Genomic DNA, 7,343 nt, shown 5'->3' on the forward strand with positions numbered 1-7,343 from the left:
GTGAGAGAGAGACATCCATTGGGGATCCAGCTTGCAACTGAGGTACATGCCCTTGACCGGAATTGAACCTGGAACCCTTCAGTCAGCAGGCTGATGCTCTATCCACTGAGCCAAACCCATAAAGATTGGACCAATCTTTATTGCTTGGGAGAAAGTTCTGTTATGAACGAGGCCTGGGTCACAGGGCCACCCACTGGTACCACATGGGGGAGTGGTCCCCTAAGGATAGGATGCTAGGTAGACAGAAGCAACTGCTTTCAACTGCATCTTTGAGCATGAACTAACAAGCTTGTCTTTCAACCCTTAACTAAAACCACTGTGGGATAAACATGCTCATTAAGGCAAGGAAAAAGCCTTTGGAATTGTAAGAGAAAAATGAAATGGCAAAGGAAGACATCGTTGAATGTCAAAAGCAAGGGTCAGATGGTTTTTCTGCTTTGCTATCTCTTTTCTAGTTGGTGAAAGTTAAGAGGATTGATCTGGACATGTTTGTTCATAGACAGATACACCTTTTCAAACTGGACTTACTCTGGACACGTTCTGCTCTGGAAAGCAAGTACTGTACTTTCTGTAATGTGTATGACAACGTCTGTTACTTGGGCTACTTTCCCTTTAATGAAAGAGCCTAGTGGTTTGGTTTTGTTTTTTTCTCCAAGCGGGACTCCAGGCTTCATAAGAAAGGTCATCCACAAATCCAGAAGATAAGAACAGACACATGGGTGCGAGTCCTGCCTTGTGGAGCCTCCATCTTGAACCTGTGGGGGCAACGTGGTTTCAGCCTTTGAAACTATCATAGGTGTGCTGGGTGTGAGCCCTGCTTTGGGGAGCTCAAATATAGATTTGTTTTTCTTCATATATAGGTTTGTTTTTCTATGGAGTAAAGTTGAAAGAGAACCTATTTTTTTTCTTCAAAACATGTAAGCTGCTCTATGTCCCCAAGTGTCTCATTTTTGCCAGTAGAAGGGTAGCATGAATGCTATTCTGAATAAAAGTCTGAGTGGCACAATGTGGAATTATGCAGTTGGAGGCTGTGTTAACTAACCATTATCTGTGTGTCTGAGGAGCAGGAGAGCATAGAAATTAGGAGTGTGAGCTCTGGAGCCAGTCCCTTGGGTTTTATGTTGGCTATTCCACTTCGCAGCTATGTGTCCCTGCACTGGGTTTAACTCTCAGTACTTGGTTTCCTCATCTATAGAATGGGGATAATAATAGTGCCCACTTGGCAGCATTGTTCTGAGGATGAAAGAAATTAATATGTGCTACACAGACAGAACCCGGTACACAAAAAGCACTCAGTAAAGTTTAACTCTTATTGTCTTCATCATCATTAGATAATTAAATGAAATCCTTTGTGTGTCTCTTAATCCAGCGGTTCTCAACCTGTGGGTCGCGACCCCTTTGGCAGTTGAACGAACCTTTCACAGGGGTCGCCTTAGACCAGCCGTGGGCAAACTACGGCCTGTGGGCCGGATCTGGCCCCTTTGAAATGAATAAAACTAAAAAAAAAAAGACGGTATCCTTTCATGTAATGATGTTTACTTTGAATTTATATTAGTTCACACAAACACTCCATATTCTTTTGTTCCGACCCTCCGTTCCAGTTTAAGAACCCATTGTGGCCCTCGAGTCAAAAAGTTTGCCCACCCCTGCCTTAGACCATCCTGCATATCAGATATTTACATTACGATTCATAACAGTAGCAACATTGCAGTTATGAAGTAGCAACGAAAATAATTTTATGGTTGGGTCACAACATGAGGAACTGTATTTAAAGGGCCAGAAGGTTGAGAACCACTGTCTTAATCCCAAGTGGACAGTGGCCCAGGAGAGGGATCTTTGTAGCTTAGGCTCCTCTCCTGGCCTCACTGTAAGCCATGTGAAGAGCACAGACCTTGGAACCAGCAGCCCTGGACCCACATTTAGGCTCCACCACTTACTGGCTCTGAGATGGTGGACAAGTTGTACTGATACCATTGTGATTAACTGCTTTCCCTTTTCCGGGTCAGACCGAAAAGGCCCATAGTTTCTCAGGGGGGAAATCTTAGAATATTTACCTTAATTTAATTTAGGTGGACATAAGGGCTTCAGACAGGTGTGACACACCTGCCCAAGGAAGCCACTCTTCCAACCTAATCGGGGACACTGTAAGTTAATCTTTCCATTTATCACATGGATTTTTACCTCTCACTAGACCTTTAGTTGTTATGAGTCTCCTCACTTTTGAATTATGCTTTTTAACTTTCTTCTCAAGTTTGTCATTTCTAGAATACAACAAGGATGCCAACTTGTCCAATGCATCATTCCCCTGGACATCACCCATATCACCTCCCAGGAACACATGACTGACCTGGACTGTGCAGGATCCCTCTTTCCTACATGAGACTCCATTCCCTTTTTGCTTCCCCTTCCTCTTTCAGACAGGGAGAACCTCCAGACCTTGGAATAGGGAGATCTACACCCTTTTGACAGCTCGAAGCAGTTACAAGAAGATAGAGACTTTCTTCTGTTTCTCCTTGGTAAGATTACAAGAGGTTCCTTTTTTCTCAGGAGGGAATAATTAACCCAGTTATGAATAACTCGAAAGAAACAAAGGGAAGGCCAAATATTATGGGCATGTCCAGTAAAGTCTGAGTGAAATAGAGAGGGTACTTGTCTGTCAGTCACACCTGAGAGCAGGTCATTGGCCAGAGTAGGTATGGCCATGGCAAGGGTGAGAAAATTTGAGATACTTAAGCTTCTAAACAAAGGAGTTCACTCTCTTGCCTCCTGTGCTCTGGTATGCTTGACTCCTGGCATGCAGGGGCTCTCACACTCCTGCATTCGCCTGCATGGCCCACAGCCTTGTGGGTCCCACACGATGACTGATGGACCACAATTAGCCTCATGCTAAACTGGACTCAGTTCCACCATGGAAAGGAAACTTTGGACACTGGCTTTGCTTCTAGCTCTACTAAATCTCTGGCTGCAGGATTAAGGGAATTGGGATTCTGGGAACCCAAGGATATAATTCTATGCAAATTAAGCTTTTTACAACATCTCATCATCTCATGAGAGCGTCCAGAAATTTTTATTCCAGCAGTACCCAAGTACCCTACTCCCACTAACAACAGAGAAAGGTTATCCACTTATTTCTCCAATAACAGTATGACTCGGAGTCCCATTGGGAAACCAAGATAATGACACTGACCTCACTCCTCTGCTGAGTGGGCAGATCAAAGGGACCACGTTTACCAGCTGCCCCAGGCTCCGCATCCATGAGCAGCCATCGGCTCAGATACACTTCAGCCTCTCTTTTCTCCCCCCACTGGTAATGTTTCAATAAACGGAAGATGCCCTAAAATGCATTGTGACTTGTTTTTAATAATCTCCCATTTTGTCCCTTTCTTGCTTTCAAGTTTTTGCTATTCCGGATTTCAGAAAATAGTTCAGTCGCCAGAATTGATTGGATAAGCTACTTTTAAAGTTAGTCAAGTGATACAAAGTTCTGTTTTGCAGAAGAGTCCTAGCAATTTTCCTTTCTTTTTTTTTTTTAAAATATATATTTTATTGATTTTTTACAGAGAGGAAGGGAGAGAGAGATAGAGAGTTAGAAACATCCATGAGAGAGAAACATCGATCAGCTGCCTCCTGCACATCTCCCACTGGGGATGTGCCCGCAACCCAGGTACATGCCCTTGACCAGAATTGAACCTGGGACCTTTCAGTCCGCAGGCTGACGCTCTGTCCACTGAGCCAAACCGGTTTCAGCAGCAATTTTCCTTTCATAGAACCATCCTATTAAAGCGTTTTGACAAAAAAGGAGGATTTATAAAATTCACATTATGAGAACTCTTACCATCCACACCCAGGAAAATCCTTATGCCATATACATCTCTTCCCTTCCTCTTGATTTATCAGAACATCAAGATAAATCAAGACATTGATTGTCATCAAATAATCTAACATGGAGGAATCCAAAGATAGGAAATTTTAATGATTTATTATTACCCACTTCAATAGTGAATTCCTTGCCAAACTGGTTTGGCTCAGTGAATAGTGAATTCCTTTCTTGGGCTACTGGCTTAGTGCTATCTGGTGGCCGTAAGTTTTAACTTTAACTATTTAATTTAAACTCAGTTCAGTTGCTCATGTTTATGGATAAATGAGCAAAACAATGAAGATCAAAAGCAAAAAATAAAATTACTATGGAATATAATATGTCAGAAAGCAGAGTCTGGTAAATGTTAGGGAAGTGTGGCTGTTCAGAAAGAAAGGCCAGCACTTATGATGTTGCGGCTAACAAGGAAATGAGATTGACACAGCAATTCTCTGTTTTTGTTGTCCCCTGAGGTTAGAGATTATGCAGTGCATGTTTCTGCTTTTAGCTTCTTTGGTAATTCCTTCGGTGAGAGACTACACTCTGCATATTTGTCAAGGTTGCACTCCTGTTAGGTCCTGAGTATTTGAGGTAACACATTAAACACTGCTCTCATAGGAGCTTTGAGCTCCATCCCTCCCCACTGCCCCACGATGCCCCCTTCCCGTGGCTGATTTCTTTACTTTTGCTCAGTTACCAGGGAATTCCACAGAGGTAACCTAAGTCTATCTCAAGAATTGTTGCTGTGAGAAATGTTGAAATGGTTGGCCTGATGACAAAATGTTTACATTCTCTATTTGATGTGTCATTGTAATCCTGAGGCCTTTTAACACCAATTGAAGGTAGACTAAGAACAGGAAACTGTGGAAGATCAACATGGATTTAAATGAAAAATAAACTAGTTAGCCTTCTTTTATGACAAAGAAACCTCGGTTTGGATGCAGTGCCTCTTTGATAATAGTTATTGTAGCTGAATGCTAGGGTAGAAGTGTCACCAATAAACCCAAATCAGGCCATTGAAGGAGCAAAGGGCTATGTTGACTGGCTTCCTGGGAAGGTTACAGGGGTAACAGAGTCACTGTGGAAGTCATGGCTATGGCGACTGGAACCAAGTTCTCAGTGCTGGCAGGACTTCTTCCTTCCCATCCACTCCTTAGCCCTGCTTATCTCAGTTTCTCTTTGTGTTGTCCTCATTCTCTCCTACTGAAGAGCCACTCTGTCTACCTGTCAGCACACAGCCACCCTCAATCTCAGCTGAGTACCAAGGCAAAGAGAGCTGCTTTCATTCAGTGCTTGTATAGAAATCCCAGGCTAGGCTCTACTTTGAGACACATGCCCACTTCTTGGGCCAATCAGTCTCTGCCAGCCAAAGGATGGATATTGTGATTGGCTGATCTGGGTGTGATGCTTACCTCTATAGCCAGAAGCAAGAGTGTGTTCCCAGGGGAAGAGGGATGAGGTAGTTTTCATTGTGTTATTGGGGGAACTTGGGTTCTTGGAGTACCGCTGCAATGGGCATTTCTGGAGGCCCCCATGGGAGGATGAGATATGGTTGAAAGTTTTATTTCCATGGAATTACATCTGTGCAGTAAAGCTAAAATCAGAGCCAGTGTCCAAAGTTTTCTTTCCATGTTGGAGCTGGGTTCAGTACAGCATTAGGCTATAGTCCATTAATCATCATGTGTGGGGTCCACATGGCTATGGGCCATGAGGGCGAGTGCAGGGGAGCCCGACAAACCAGAGTCACACAAGCCAAGAGTCCCAAGAGCATCAAGAGAGCTAGCTCCTTTGTTCAGGGGATTAAATATCCCAAATTTCTCAGTACTTGCTGTGGCCACACCCATTCTGGCCAACCATCTCGTTTCCCAGGTGTGACTGACAGTAAGCACCTTCCCTAGTCATCCCAAATTTACTGGGCATGCTTCTGTCTTTCCTTTGTTCAGGTCCCTGGGGAGGTAAAGTTGTAACTTCCTGGGGAAGTTGTCCAAATGACATATCTATAATGGCTGGCTTCTCCCTTTTCTCATTTCCTGTTATTAATAATTAGGTTAATTACAACAGTATCAATTGGAGTTACCAAGGAGTTCTATGATATCAGTCCATGCCTTGACTGCCATATATATATATATATATATATATATATATATATATATAGTCTCATACAGTCACAAGAATGTATTCATTTATCATAACTGTCCCATATTTAGCCAAAACACAATCACATACTCCCTATGAGAGAAACTTGCTATGCAGATGGCTTTTGCAGGGGGTTGGGGCAAGGGGTTGGGTGCTGGCCCTGCCTGGGCATAGCCTGGTCCCGGACCTTTCCCATGTCAGGTGACCTCCAGGTTCTTGATTCATGCAGGAAAAATTTCAAGACAGGAGTCCAGGTGAAAGAGAGAACAAAGCAAGTTTTATTCAGAGAGAAAGGAAGAGGCCAGTGCGTGGGCGCTATATGAAAGAAATGAAAACTACGCATCTGAGTGGACGTGGGCCATCTCAGAGTGAGTTGTGCACCTGGTCAGTTCTTGGGATTTTATGTGTTTCCAATGGGGAGGGTTGTCCCAAGTTTAGTGGCGCCAAATTCTGACTCTGCCTTCTGGTTGGGAGGTGGGTCTTGTTCCTAATATGGTCGTTACTGAAGTGTCATGGCGTTTGTCCCCCTGTTCCTCCCGTGGACTCGTGTTATCCATTTTCATTGGAATGATGGTATAATGAGCTTTGGGATTGTTCTCTGGTTAGTTTCACCTGTCTCTTGGATTAGTCTGGACCTAATTGGTGTTTGTTATCAACCTTCCGACTATGGTGATTTAAGCCATCTGCTCTACTAGTAGGCATCCTGAGCTAGGGAGGATAGGGGCTTGTGATTTATTAGCTGGCTGTTAATTGCTCAGCTGGTCTGGCCATTTGTTTAGTCCTTTGTCTGTTTTCTCATTCCACCTGCCAGGGAATTTTCCTAGTTTCTTACTAACCTGCCTCAAAATAACCTAATATCACATCCAGTTATTACATGTAGTTCTAAGGGTAGCATTTCTGGGCAATGCCTTTTCCTCTAGGTCAAGTTCAAGCATGGTTCTTTACAGACTGGCAACCGAAAACTAATCATCTCCAAAATACCCAGCATGTAATAATGGAGGCAGAAGAAGATGAATGTAGTAAAAACTCCCAGTGAGAAAAAAGTGAACACGGAAAGCAAAATACAGCAATCACCGATGTTTCCCTACATTGCTAGACAAGTTGGCGGATGGATAGGAGCTCTTTGGGAGTTCAAGTCTTAATCTTCTTTGGGGGCTTCAGGTCAAATATATCCTGCACTTGTGTGCTGCTGCCAGAGCGATGCTTTTTATTTATTTTTATTATTTAAAAAAAATATATATATATTATTGATTTTTTACAGAGAGGAAGGGAGAGGGATAGAGAGTTAGAAACATCAATGAGAGAGAAACATTGATCAGCTGCCTCCTGCACATCCCCCACTGGGGATGGG

Source organism: Myotis myotis, unplaced genomic scaffold (assembly GCF_014108235.1).
Source record: "Myotis myotis isolate mMyoMyo1 unplaced genomic scaffold, mMyoMyo1.p scaffold_m19_p_1, whole genome shotgun sequence".
NCBI lineage: Eukaryota > Metazoa > Chordata > Mammalia > Chiroptera > Vespertilionidae > Myotis > Myotis myotis.